We start from the raw sequence: 15,181 nt of genomic DNA, 5'->3' as shown, positions 1-15,181 counted from the left end.
TGAGTGGGTCAGACAGGCCTGGACCTGAACAGAGACCCGAGGTAGACAGAGGACACACCGAATTCACAAGGTTGTGTCTACTAGATGGTGAACTAGTCAAATCGTGAATACTTCCAACTCTTTCAACAGGTACAGATAATCTTCTATTGCATCTTGCAATTATGGCCCTTGAAGTGAGTAATTACAATTCTATTTGTAATTGTTCTCAAAATAGATCCTTTTATTCCAACCCCCAAAGCTCTATTTTAGGCTGGAGATCTTAATCCGTATCAAGATTAAAGAGAACTAACAATAGCAAGAAAAACATCCTTATGGGAACCATGGTGGTGCAAAGAACCTTGGAGGAAATTAGGCCTGGCATTTCTCCTGCACCTTTAGGCAGGACTGCCCAGCCTTTGTTCGAATCCCTCTAGGAATAGAGGACTCTGGATTGGCTGAGTTGTCCTGAGAAGCACATGGCAAGACTTCAGGAGGCTCCTACCTCCAACAGCCACTTGCAAAAGGCTGCGATGAAAACCCTCCCTGGATACAATCGCTATGTAGTTCCCCAGCCTCCCAGTAGCCACCAGGCAGCTATTCTTAGACTTGACAGAGAATGAACTCTAAGGCTGTTTCATGCTTGGCCATGACAAACTGACCCCAATCTCCTTCTGCAGCAAAGAAATCAAAGGAATGGCTTGTGGAGCGAATCAGCCCAGACTGCCAGGGCACCGCTCCTGGTACACATCTGCAGGAGTGCAGACAAACATACCCTGCACCGCACACCTGGTGCCCGGGTGGGAGAGGAGGAAGCAAAACTCCGCTCGCAGTCACAGCCAATGTCAGGAAGCTGCACTGCGGTCTAAGTGTGAACAAAACGGCTTTCTTTTTCTTTTCTCTTTTAAAATTTGCTAGAGGGCATATGCACTCGTTAGAGAGAAAGAAAAAGTGACAAAGCACTCCCCCAAGGGGGATGGCCATGCCACCATCTCTTCTCCATGCCATAATCTCTTCTCCATTTCTCCTTCCAGGATTTTGGGCATGCACACACACGTGCCTGGCGTGATTTTCAAGCCACTGGGTCTAGGACTTGAGCTGCAGTTGGCCATGCGCGATCTAGCCACCTCAACCACCACACCACTGGCTGGCCCCTAAATGGCTTTTAATTAAGGACTGAAGACATAACAGCCGCTGAATTCACTGGATTCCTGACCAATGACACTCTGCAACCCCACTTGGTTGGTCTGATGAGCTAAGTGCTACCATCACTTGTACATCAAGGCAAAACGGGACTTTATCAATGAAAACAAAACCACAAGAGAACGGGTTCTTGGACCTCATGGTGGGGGTGGTGTTTTCAGTTCTCTGGGACCTCTGTGGTCCTAAGCCCCATCAGCACCATGTCACAGCAGGTGAGACATGATCACTTCAGCAGTGGTCATGGTTACAAGAGGAGACACTGGTAACCTGGACAAGGAACGGACCTGTGGCCTCAGATACCTGCTCAGGCCGACCCTGTCCGGGAGGGCGAGTGAGCTGAGAGGATAGGTCTTACTTCCACTCCGAGGGTCAGGAATGTTACCCAGAAATTAGAGACACGGTAGAAGGCCCCTCAGCCCTTATCCTCCTCCACGACATCCTTGAGAACAAGGTTCTGTCCTGACTTTCTATCCCCAGAGACAGTGTTTGACAGAGCAGATGAAGCACCTGCCAGATGGAAATGTCCAGAACTACCATTTCTAGAATTGTAAGAAGTATGGGAAAAGAGTTGGTCTGTTTCCGAGAGCAGCCAGATTCACCCCATGTAGAGGTCCAACCCAGCTGCCACAGGGGTGTGGGCACGTGCAGGAGGAGACTTGGCTCCAGAATGGGTTCTCCCCGCTGCAACCCTCTGGCCACCACGGCAGACGTGTGGTTCCGACTGCCTCTGCCGAGCTGCCAGAAAGCCCAGCTGAAGGCTGACGTCCCAAAAGGCAGCATGTTTAGATTTGAAGTGTTCGGAGGAGGGCCCAAGCTTTGACCCCGGAAAGGTGATGGTGACAAATCTTACTGCAGGCGTGTCCAGCAAGGGAGCAGTCTTCAGTTTACATACTCGGATCAATCTGAGGAGAACTGAGACTGACAGAAAGGTATGGGTAGGATCTGAAGAGTCGGACTGAAGGAAGTGGAGGAGAAGGGACTGTCTTTCCAAGGGGACACAAGCCACTATCGAGATGCAGGAATGAGCGTGGAGGATGCAGGGAGGGGAGTCAGAAAAGCGAGTGTTGTAGGGAAGGTGTGGACAAGGACAGGAAGAAGCATTGCCCTAGATGAGAGACCTGGGTCCTCCAGCACCCAGACTGAGCTCCTTCTATGCTTCTCTTTCTCTATCAAGATTTAAACATCCCTCCCAGGTCCAGTCCTCTCTTATCCTGTTAATCCAGGAGTCAGACACACTGCCTGGAAAGGACCTGATGGCTCAAATCACAGGCTTGGCAACCACATGGTTTCTATGGCAACAACTCTATGCTGCCATTGTAGGTGAGAGAGTCTGTCCTCGGCACCTTCACAGCAGCCACAGAGTACACATAAGCCTGGGCCAATAAAACTCCACTTGTGGACACAGAAATTTGAATTTTATCTAATTTTCATGTCTCACAAATATTACCCTTCTTTGGTCTTTTTCCAATCATTTAAACTGGGACCAGCAGACAGTGTAATGGTTACGTCACTGGATTCCCACGTAGTCGACAGCAGTTTGAGTCCCAGACCCAGAGACTCAAAACTCATGCTGGACACATGTGTGTGCGGACCCAAAATCCCCAAAGGAGACTGGAGGAGAAGAGATTGTGGTGTGGCCATTCCGCCGGGCCATAATTTCTTGTTTTTTTTTGTCTCTGTCTCTCTAGTGAGCATAGGCACCCTATTGCAAACATCTCTCTCTCAACAAGATAGTAAAACCAAGGGCCAGCAGATGACATAGTGGTTATGTCACTGGACTCCCACAGGGCTGACTGTAGTTCAAGTCCCAGACCCGTGTGTGCCCAAGATCCCAGAGAAGAATGGAGGAGAAGGGACTGCAGTGTGGTCATGCCCCTAGGGGTGACTTCTCACTGTCCCTCTTACTGTCTCTGCCTCTTTCTCTCTGGTGAGTGCTGAGTGCATGCACCTTAAAGCAAAAACCTCTTTTAAAATAAATAAATAAAATAGTAAAACCATTCTTAGCTCCTGGGCCACACAAAAGCAGGCAGCCAGGTGAGGGCCTCAGCTCGCAGATCCTGCACTATGTAATGTGGATGCTGGAGGCGAGGGAGCCTGTCCTCGCTTGTCACCTCCTCGACCACTGCACTTGCCTGGCAGTCAGCATGTCTGTCCAGCCCTTCTCAAACTGTGACGGGCACAGAAACCACCTGGGAATCTTACTGAGGTGCAGACTCTGGCCCAGTAAAAGGTGTTGTTCATCAGGTCCCAGGCACTGCTAGTCCATAAACTACGCTTAGGGGGATCCAGACCACAGGCAGTCACCACTCCTTGCAGCATATCCACGGAGTTCAGCATCCTTGTGACTGACCTCTCCAGGAGGCTGCCTGTGATCTGACTGTGTGAAATGACTTCCACAACTAGACCTTGTCCCTGTTCAGTTTGAGACTTTGCTTAAAAAAAAAAAAAAAAAAAGCTGAAGCACAAACATTAAAATATCGTGCTTTCAACCGATGTGAATTTCATAGTTTTCTTTTTCCCCTTTCATTCACACAATTTGGAAAGTAATTAGGTAAGCTATTTGGGGACAAGAAAAAGCCAAATCCATATCGGGGCATATTTTCTGTTTTGTGTCTAAAAGGTCACCTGAAAGTACTCAGGTTGCCATGGTAACATTGGCGGAGCTGATCCAACAAATAGCCATGATTTATCACAGAGTCGCCAATGATTTCTTTTTTTTCTTTTATGCTCATCTGGAATAGAGTATTCTGAATTAGATAAAGTTGTGGAAGATAATGGAAGCTTACAGAAAATTCAACTTTGACAACAGTAGAGAGAAAAATGAAAGGCTGTTTGGTCTTTCTACATACAACCTAGCAACAGAGATTGTTCAGTATGGTAGTAATTGTAGCATACTAATTTGTTAACAGTAAGGGTGACAATCTCAAAATGTTTTCCTTGAATAATAAATAAAATACAACCACAACCTTAGGGCCATTTGTAGAGTCTGGGGTGCGGGTGATACTTCTTGTTCTATTTTGCTGCCTTTTTTCCCTTAAGAATGATTTGATTTATAATTATTTTTAATGTGCTATAGGGCATGTGAGCTCACCAGACAGATACACAGATGGAGAAAAAGACAGAAAGTGAGAAAGCAAGCTGCCAGGTTCAGGGCTTGAACCATGGTCGGCCATGTGAGCGCCCAGTGCCTTAACCATCACACCACCTGTTGGCTCCTCTTTTGCTTTCTTGATCATTGTCATCCTATTGGGTTTGAGCTGATACTTTTTTGTGGTCTTCCATTTGCATTTCCCTGATGATTCATAACGTTAAACATCTAGTACTATACCTATGGGTCATCTGTATGTTTTCTTTGGAAACATATCTATTCAAATCCTTTTCTGAATTCTAAATCAGATTTTTTTCCCTGTTGAATTCCATTGTATGAGTTCCTTATATATTTTGGGTATTAACCACTCATCAGATATATAGTTTGCAAATATTTTCTCTCATTACATAGGTTGCCTTGTTATCTTCTTCCCATTGTAGTGCAGACCTTTTTAGTTTGAAGAAGTCCCACTGGTTCATTTTTGCTTTCATTGCCTGTGCTTTTAGGGTCATATCCAAAAATTCACTGCCTAGGCCAATGGCATGCTCTTTCCCCCATGTTTTCTTTTAGGAGTTTTAGTTTCAGGTATTAATTTAAGTCTTTAATCTATTTTTAGTTGATTTTTGCATATAGTATAAGAAAAGGCTCTAATTTTTTTTTTTTTTTTTTGAGAGAGATTTTCGCTATAGGGCGCGTGCGCTCGCCAGACAGTCAGAGAGAGACATAGAGACAGAAAGCGAGAAATCACCCCCCCAGGGGGGATGGTCACGCCGTAATCCCTTCTCCTCCATTCTTCTCTCGGGATCATGGGCACGCACGCACGCACACGTGCCCGGCGTGAGTTTTAAGCCACCGGGTCCGGGACGCGAACCGCAGTCTACGTGGGAGTCCAGCGACATAGCCATTACGCTAACTGATGGTTCCCAAGAAAAGGCTCTAATTTTACCTTTTTGAATGTGGCTATTTAGTTTTCCCAGTACTATTTATTTATGAGACTACCCTTGGTGTGCTCATTAAAGATCAGTTGATTGAATATGCATGGACTTAATTTTTTTTAAAAAAGAATTACTTTTATTTACTATTATCATTATTGTTATTATTATTAATTTGCTATAGGGCACATGCACTCACCTGAGAGTGAAAGAAAGTGAGAAAGCAAGCCATCAGGTCTGGGATTCAAACCTTGGTCGGTGATGTAGGAGTCAAGCACTCTAACCACCATGCTACCTGCTGGCCCTGGTTTTTCTATTTTGCTCCATTGATTTATGTGTCTCTTTTTATGTCAGCTATATACTATTTTTATTATTATAGCTTTCTAATGTTATTTGAAATCAGGAAGTATGACACCCTCATGACCTGCCTATTTGGTCATGCCGCAAACAGGTGGAAGAGGCAGGATTTGAACCTTGTTGAAGATTGCTTTAGCTATTGGTTGTCAGAAAAGTCATTTTTGCATAGAAAAAAATACATCATGAGCTTTCTGACAACCTGATATTCAGGGTCTGTGGTGGTTCCATGCAAATTTTAGGATTGCTTTCTTTTATTTTGTAAAAAAAGAAAAAAAAGCCCTTGGAATTTTGATAGGGATTGTATTTTGTCTGCAGATCACATTGGATAATATGAACATTTTGACAATATTAGTTCTTCTGAACCATGAATAGGGGATATTCTTTCCATTTATTTTGTCTTCTCTGATATTTTCCATCAGTATTTTATAATTTTCACTCTACAGATATTTTCCCTCGGTTACATTTATTTCTAAGTTCTTTTTATTCTTTTCATGCTATTATAAATAGAGTTGTTTATCTTTTAAAATAACAACTCTTAGTTTTGCTAAATTTTTGTTGTTGTTCCTTTCTCTTACCAGACATGGAAAATTTTCAGTCAATATTTCTAAATTTTTTTATTGTCAGAGGGTTCAAGCACTTACCAGAGAGGGCAGGGGAGGGAGGGAGGGAGGGAGAGCGAGAGTGAGAGTCAGAGTGAGATAGAGACCCTCCAGTGGAGTGTGGTCACACTGCAATCATTTTCTTCAGTCTCTCCACGCTGTCAGACTTCAGGCAAGCCACTGGGGCTGGGGTTCAAACCGCAGTCGGCCACGTGGGATGGGTTCCCTGTTCACTGCGCTTAACTGCTGTGTTATGCAGCTGGCCCAGTCATTATTTCTTTATATGAGTTTCTCCTTTTTCTCTTTTAGAACTCTCATAATACAAATGTTATTAATAGCACTTATGAAGTTGTCCCCAAAATCCTGTGGGCTTGCTTCATTCCTTTCATTCTTTTTTTAATTCTCTGACTGGATTATGTCCAATGACCTGCTTTGAGTTCGGAGTTCATAGATTCTTTTTCCTGCTTGATCAAGTCGGCTGTTGATACTCTTTATGAAATTTTTTCATCTCATTCGTTACATTCTTCAGTTCCAGAATTTCTCCTTTTTCATGATTTTTATTTCTTTATTGAACTCTGGCTTGATTCATGTGTTGTTTCCTGATTTTGGCATCTATCTATGTTCTCTTAGAGTTCTCTGAGCTCCTTAAAACAACTATTCTGAATTCTTTGTCTAGGAAGTGGTAGAGTACAAAAGTAAAAATATGACCAGTTACTCCAAAGTGTATATTCTTTCTAGAATACCCTGCTGAAACACTGAGTAACCTGTCCAAGGTCGCAGAACTGGGAGGTGGAAGAGGCAGGATCTGAACCCCAGTAGTCTGCTCTCATCGCTATGCAACACCACTTCTCAGATAAAATGGTACGGCATGCTTAGCACAGAGACTGTCTGCCATTTAGCCGCCACTCCGTTTGGTCATGCCGCAAACAGGTGGAAGAGGCAGGATTTGAACCTTGTTGAAGATTGCTTTAGCTATTGGTTGTCAGAAAAGTCATTTTTGCATAGAAAAAAATACATCATGAGCTTTCTGACAACCTGATATTCAGGGTCTGTGGTGGTTCCATGCAAATTTTAGGATTGCTTTCTTTTATTTTGTAAAAAAAGAAAAAAAAGCCCTTGGAATTTTGATAGGGATTGTATTTTGTCTGCAGATCACATTGGATAATATGAACATTTTGACAATATTAGTTCTTCTGAACCATGAATAGGGGATATTCTTTCCATTTATTTTGTCTTCTCTGATATTTTCCATCAGTATTTTATAATTTTCACTCTACAGATATTTTCCCTCGGTTACATTTATTTCTAAGTTCTTTTTATTCTTTTCATGCTATTATAAATAGAGTTGTTTATCTTTTAAAATAACAACTCTTAGTTTTGCTAAATTTTTGTTGTTGTTCCTTTCTCTTACCAGACATGGAAAATTTTCAGTCAATATTTCTAAATTTTTTTATTGTCAGAGGGTTCAAGCACTTACCAGAGAGGGCAGGGGAGGGAGGGAGGGAGGGAGAGCGAGAGTGAGAGTCAGAGTGAGATAGAGACCCTCCAGTGGAGTGTGGTCACACTGCAATCATTTTCTTCAGTCTCTCCACGCTGTCAGACTTCAGGCAAGCCACTGGGGCTGGGGTTCAAACCGCAGTCGGCCACGTGGGATGGGTTCCCTGTTCACTGCGCTTAACTGCTGTGTTATGCAGCTGGCCCAGTCATTATTTCTTTATATGAGTTTCTCCTTTTTCTCTTTTAGAACTCTCATAATACAAATGTTATTAATAGCACTTATGAAGTTGTCCCCAAAATCCTGTGGGCTTGCTTCATTCCTTTCATTCTTTTTTTAATTCTCTGACTGGATTATGTCCAATGACCTGCTTTGAGTTCGGAGTTCATAGATTCTTTTTCCTGCTTGATCAAGTCGGCTGTTGATACTCTTTATGAAATTTTTTCATCTCATTCGTTACATTCTTCAGTTCCAGAATTTCTCCTTTTTCATGATTTTTATTTCTTTATTGAACTCTGGCTTGATTCATGTGTTGTTTCCTGATTTTGGCATCTATCTATGTTCTCTTAGAGTTCTCTGAGCTCCTTAAAACAACTATTCTGAATTCTTTGTCTAGGAAGTGGTAGAGTACAAAAGTAAAAATATGACCAGTTACTCCAAAGTGTATATTCTTTCTAGAATACCCTGCTGAAACACTGAGTAACCTGTCCAAGGTCGCAGAACTGGGAGGTGGAAGAGGCAGGATCTGAACCCCAGTAGTCTGCTCTCATCGCTATGCAACACCACTTCTCAGATAAAATGGTACGGCATGCTTAGCACAGAGACTGTCTGCCATTTAGCCGCCACTCAGTGCGCCTTGGCCATTGCCACTGCCACTGGCATCTCTGCTCCCTGTCCCCATGGAAGGTGGTCCTCCAAACTGCACTTCCAGAGCAATTCCTCCATTTCACACTTAATCATCTCTCTCTCTCTCTAGAACTCTAAATGTATTATCCTTTAGAAAGGTCACACACGTTTTACGTGGTGCTGAGATTTAAATAAAATCTTGTTTTCTTAGGTCCTAATGCTCAAAATAATTACTTATGATATATCTTCTGTCAGCTTTCTTTTTAGTTTTTTGCTATAGGGCATGTACACTTGCCAGAGACAGAGAGAAAAAGAGAGAGAGAGAGAGAAAGAAGGGGAGAGAAAGCACCTCTCAGAGCAGATGGTCATGCAGCAAGCCCTTCTCTTCCATTCTCCTCTCAGGATTTGGGCAGCATGAACAGACGGATGGACACACACATGCACGCCCAGCATATTTTTTCTTTTCTTTTTTTCTTTTAATTATTGTTTTATTTAGCTAGCTAGCTAGCTAGCTTGCTTGCTTTCTTTCTTTCTTTCTTTCTTTCTTTCTTTCTTTCTTTCTTTCTTTCTTTCTTTTAATTTGACCAGAGAGGAACAGAGCAAGAGTGAAAGAGAGAGAGAAAAAGTAAGAAGGCAAGCCACTAGGTCCAGGACACGAACCATAGCAAGCTAAGTGGGAGTCCAGCACCCTTAACCACCTCAGCACCTGCTGCCCCTCCCCCCCCCAGCATGTTTTTCAAGTCCCTGGGTCCAGAACTTGAACTGTGCAGTTTGCCATATAGGATCCAGCACCTTAACTACCGCACCATCTACTGGCCCCTTCTGTCAACTTCCCGACATCATTTTTCATTTTATTCTGACAACAGAAATATTCTACTGCAGACAAAGCCCAAGCACGCTGCCTCTTAGCACCTTCATCCTATGCTGTGTCTACTGAACGTTCTAGTTTTTTTTTTTCTTAATTAAGAGATTTGAACTTGCTCTGGAATAGTACAATGGCGAGTGGCAAAAGTTACAGCTACAGAGAAAGTTTCAAGGTCTTTTAGCTTCTTTGCTCTATTTTTCTTTTTTTAGAGATTTTTGCCATTGGGCGCATGTGCTGGCTGGAGAGACAGAGACAGAGAGACAGAAAGTGAGAAATCATCCTAAGGGAGAGGATGGCCACAATCCATTGGTTGCAATCCATTCTCCTCTTAGGATTTTGGGTATGCATGCAATATGCACCTGGTGTGAGTTTTAAGTGGCGGTCTGAGACTCGAACTGTGATCGACCCCGTGGGAATCCAGCAACATAACCATTATGCCATCTGCTGGTTCCGACTTTGTTCTATGTTTTAAAAGATATAAAACGAAAGGTGAAAACAATGAAAAGCCTGGACAGTAGAGGAGTCTCACTTAAGGAAAACTGCTTAACTTTTTCATGTTAGAATCTCCATTAACTGTTAATGACATGCAGAGGGGATAAGCCACCCGCAGGAAGAAATGGGTTCGATTAAAGCCCCTTGGCAGCTAAAAGCCATCAAAATACAAATTAGAAGTAGTAATTGTGATACCGGAGCAAAACACGAGAACTTGAGGCTTTATTTGGTTGAACGCTGAAATATGAGTGAAGAGGAGTGGTCGTCACCACCCACCCTGAGGTGCTTTCAGCCCAAGGCGGCTGGACCTCAGGCAGGCAACCGGCCCTCCTGGCAGGAGGCAGGACCCGGAAGACGGTCTTGAGGTGGGGTAAACTGTCGTCTGGAAGGGGGCACAACCTGAGAAGATTCTGTGCTGCAGGGAAACCAGGTCGGCGGAGGGCCACAGCTTTGGTGAGGGCCCAGAAATTGGTCCCAGAACTCCCCTCACCTCTTCTCTCACTAACTCTCCTCCCATGTCTTGATTCTAGGAGGACTCCAACTCTGGAGGTAGACATGACCCAAACAATTCAGGGAAAGAATCAGCTAATAAACACAACACGAAAATGCCCGCACTCCCTAATCACCATGGAAACGAAGCTGTGAATGACAATAAGAACCTCTGCAACTGTTTTAGAAGGGGGAAAGATGTGGTCAGAGGGTAGCTTTTTTTTTTTTTTTCCAACTGGAAAACTGACTGTAGTGTGTAATTTAGCTCAAGGTGCGAGAGAGTCATATCCCAGATTTTGTAAAGCTCAAAATGGCAATACTGCACCAACAAAAGTATTAGACTTCCACGTGAATGGAGTCAGTAAGGAGTCAACGGGGATGCTGCTAACCTAATCCCTTCTCTAATGAATTGCTGCTACTGGCACTGGGGTTGCCCTTGTGCTTATTCTTGGTGTGGTTTATGCCAAACACCTTTCAGATTTGTTCACTGTAGAGTCTTTAATCAGGACCCTAACCCAAACACTGAACTGAGAATTGTCCCTCAAGATGACTTTTCGTTGTGGGATTATAGTTCCTTCCCCGTCAATCACTAATGCCCTATTATTATTTTAGAATTATTTATTTAATTTATTATTATTTTTAAAATTTGCTATAGGGCATATATGCTCACTGAAGAAAGTGGCTGGGGGGGGGAGAGAGCACGAGCCCCGGTGAGGGAGTAAGAAAGCAAGCCTCCGGGTCTGGGACTCGAACTATGGCCAGCTATGTGGGAGTCCAGCACCTTAACCGCCATGCTACCTACTGGTCCATGGCATCATATCTTGGACAGAGGTTATCTAGTACATTCCTAGAATACAGAGTCTCCAGTTTAGAGACACATAATCTTCCTGAAATCCACCTGAATGTAGACCAGGACACACGCAGGGTCTTCAAAAAGCTCATGGAAAACATTACATATGAATTAAAAAGCTTTGGTTGCTATCGCCAGAGGGTGAGAGTGAGAGAGAGAACCCCCCAGTGGAGTGTGGTCACAGCACAAGCCTCATTTCTCCACTTCTGCATCCCATCAGGATTTGGGGCACACACACACACATGTGCGTGGCATGTTTTTTAAGCTAGCCAGGTCTAGCTTCAAACCGTGGTTGGCCATGTGGGATCCGATTCCCTAAGCACGTGCTTAACGACAGCTCTGTGGGGCTGGCCCGCAATATATTTTGCTTCAAAATAAACCCATACTTTAATTCCATTTTTCCACAAACTTTTTTGAAGTCTCTTTATATCTTTCCCATATAAGTAATGTTATAAATGGTGATGCTTATTTATTTATTTATTTATTTTTACCAGTTTGCCTGTATTTTATAATAGAGAAAAACTCCAGGACACAGAACATGACCAATACTTGGGACATGGTTTCACCATGAAAGTTCATTCTTTTTTGGGAAAACTCCAGAAGTTTCTAAAAAAGTGCCCTCTATGAGTGTTTTGACAATGACGACTGTAAGTACTAACCCTGGTATAGTAAGCATGCCATGGAGACTTATTATTACTTTTTTTCTGAGAGAGAGAGATTTTTGCTATAGGGCGCATGTACTTGCCAAACAGAGACTGAGAGACAGAAAGTGAGAAATCACCCCCCCCCCGGGGGGATGGCCAAGCCACAATCCTTTCTCTTCCATTTTCCTCTCGAGATCTTGGGAGCACGTGCACACGTGCCCCGTGTGTTTTAAACTGCCAGGTCCAGGTCTTGAACTGCTGTCGACTATGTGGGAGCCCAGCGCCGTAACCAATACACCTTCTGTTGGTCCCAATTTATATTGGTTGCTTAATCTCTGAAACAATACTATTGAGTAAATACCGCTATTAACCCCATTTACAGTTAAGAATGCTGGAGCACAGAGAGATCGTGCAGTTAAAGTGGCAAAGCCAGGATTTGATCCTAGAGTGCCTGGCTAACCCCGAAGCTGGCAGCCCACGGCCTCCGGGCTAGACCTGGCCTGCCACCTGTTTTTGTAAATGATACCTACTGGAGCACACCATGCTGGGTTGTTGTCCCGTCTGCGGCTCCTTTCATGTGACAATGGCAGAGTCAAGTTTGACAACAGATACCGCCTGGCCATGAGGCCTAAAATATGTACCATCTGACCCTTTACAGAAGAAGTTTGCTGAGACAGAGCTAAACCACCCTCTGGACTGCCTCGAGGGAGGGCAGACCCTCTCCCAGCGCAGGTCACAAACCTCACCACAGGGGACCGGCCCCGAGTACGAGGGAAGATCAGAGACCCTCACTGTCTTGGACGGTCGTGGGGAAGAACCCTGATGAGCTTCGAGGATTATTATTTGGTGTTTTCTCAATAAACTCCCTGATTCACTTCCAAATGGTGGGAAGAGGGGCCCACGGGTGCAGACCCTGAGCTCCATAGAGAGCAGGGCCGTCTGCTGGTTCATGGCTGAAAGCTTCCTTCAGGAAGGAACAAACCACATACGGCTCAGCTGTCTGTGAAGCAGGGACTGCGTGTGCTTCACTTGAGGAGAAAAGTGGAGTGGGTCTTAGGGCCGCAGACACACGGCCTGTGAACGCTGCTCCACGTCCCGGCTGTTCGTCTCTCGGGTAGAAAGCTGCTCCAGCACCATCTGCATGGACAGTGAGGTCATTGCCAACCAACCCGGGATGTTTTTTGGCTCCTAAGAACCTCACCTCACTGACTATTCCGTCGGCCAAGGTTCAAGAAACAAATCTGTCTGTTTTCTCAGGCGAATGCTAACACAGTGCGGAGCTGCAAATGCTCCTTTGTTTCCTTGGACTCAGCGATTTCTTACTTCGGGGGAAGGATTTGAGAACACCGTTAGTGAACTCTGCAAAGCAGAGCTGGAGCTGGGGAGATGGCGGTGGACGAGACGCTGCACAGTGCCACAGGGAGGTGCGTGTCCCTGAATGGCCCATCACCACGGAATCGCAGGAAACAAAGCAGGACGAACCTCATCAGCTGAATCCAGTTGCTGCCGGAGGGTTGGTACCCAAGGACGAACGAGTGGGGAGGAAAGGACTGACCTGAGGGAGAGCAAGCTGGACGGCAACTACGTGCAGGGGAAGGGGACACTTGGAGGCCATTATCCTGCGGCTGGAGCCCCAGACGGGACAATCGGGGTATGGATGAAAGGAACTTCCCCAGATCGCACCCCAACGCCAGGGGCGGACTGTCCAGAATGGCTGGCTGCCACCCGGGACTCCTCGGTCGGGACATCAGCCCTTCTGCTCTGGCTTATGGCTTCACAGCGGCGTGGCACTGGGGAAGAGGGCACCAGTCACCCTCACAGACCTCAGCAGAACAGCATGACACGATGCGGCCCCATCTACCGTTGGATCTCAATGGCCCAAGGAAAATGCAGCCAGACAGCTGTCGGAGAATTCACAGTGTCATTCTCACACCACTCCCCAGGGCTTTCTGCCCGGTCTCTTGCAGTGCTGTTTTTAAAATGCTGGAAGTTCCTGAGATAATATCATTCACAACCTAGGACACACAGGCTGAATGGCATTTAAAGGAAAGCCGGAACGTGGTTCCGTGGGTGCTCTGAGCAAGGCCTCGGCGGATGGGCCAGCAGAGCCTCCGCCCCATGCCACTCCACCAGGGCCACTCCACTGACTCTACCTCCCGAGACCACTCCCCATGGGCTAGTGCCAACCGCAAAGTCCAGGGCTGACCCAGCAGGGAGAACAGCAACCAGCAACACACACACACACACACACACACACACACACGCACGCACATACGCAAATGCATGCACACACGGGTACGTGGCCTCCAACAAGAAAAGCTCTGCCACCCCTCTGGCCCGTATTTTTTTTTTTTTTTTTAAAGTTTGGAACTCAGACCTTCATAAAAAGCTGGACTCACTGCCCAGAAAAACAGGAAGGTTACTCACCGAGAAGTCAAGGACATGGAGCATAAATATGGGTCACTAGTGCTTCAGCAGCAAAGCGAAATGCCAGACATGACTGAGTGTGACACCACTGTGTGTCCCAACCCTGTGCGTGCCTCACTCAGGGACTGCCAACAGTCTGCATGGTGGCATGGAATTCAGCGAGGTCCTTTTTAACCCCTCAGGCTTCTCCCCAGCCCCAGGCAGCTGAGTGACGCTCACACTTAGTGTCCCGAAACTCTGGAAAAATAACCTCTGTCACCAGAGGTAGTGTGACATTGGGGATGGCTCAAGGGGGCTTCCTGTCAGCATTTCAAACCTGCAGCCTCAGCTAGGGGCGGAGGGTGGAAGAAGATAATGAGGCAAAAATAAATAAATAAATAAATAAAAAGGAAGAGAAAGGACCATGCTTGGTATAGTCTCTGGAAGCTGCTCCTTGAAACCTTGACTTTCATCTTGCAGTTGAATTTCTCTACATACCATTAGAAAGAATCTTGTTCTTCACACACACACGCACACACACACACACACACATATATATATATATTCCTTTTATTATCTTTCTCCCGATAGGTAAGAGTGAAACGACAAGCTGGTATTCGCTGATTGAACCCTACCTGGATCTAAAGCAACAGCTGTGTGCTCGACTGCCCAGAGCTCCAAGTTTTCACTATCTGCCAGCGTTAGAGGAAACCAGACCAAGCCTACAAAGCCCTGGCCCTCTGGCTTCTCTGGAAGAAGGGAGAGCCGGCAGCTTGGTGCCCGTGTTGGTGCCCTGGGGCAGTCCACAGCAGTCACCCGCGGCCTTCTCAGGGCAGACCTCGCTGGCCTCTCTAGCAGAGTGCTGCTCCCTGGGGACTGGCCTGTGAGGACCGCCTCCTCTCCCCTCATTCCTGACGTGGCCACTCCTGGTGCACCTGA

At 45.5% G+C, this 15,181-nt stretch overlaps 1 protein-coding gene across 1 annotated transcript in view; it reads right to left on the bottom strand.

Moving 5' to 3' along the window:
• Positions 1-15,181, bottom strand: part of PRKCA (protein kinase C alpha) — a 466,835-nt gene that overhangs the window by 78,451 nt on the left and 373,203 nt on the right. The window lies entirely within an intron of this gene.

This window comes from Tupaia chinensis, unplaced genomic scaffold (genome assembly GCF_000334495.1).
Source record: "Tupaia chinensis unplaced genomic scaffold, TupChi_1.0 Scaffold000187_1, whole genome shotgun sequence".
NCBI classification, from domain to species: Eukaryota; Metazoa; Chordata; class Mammalia; order Scandentia; family Tupaiidae; genus Tupaia; species Tupaia belangeri.
Note: the sequence above shows the minus strand (reverse complement) of the source record. Positions and strands in the feature narration are given on the sequence as shown.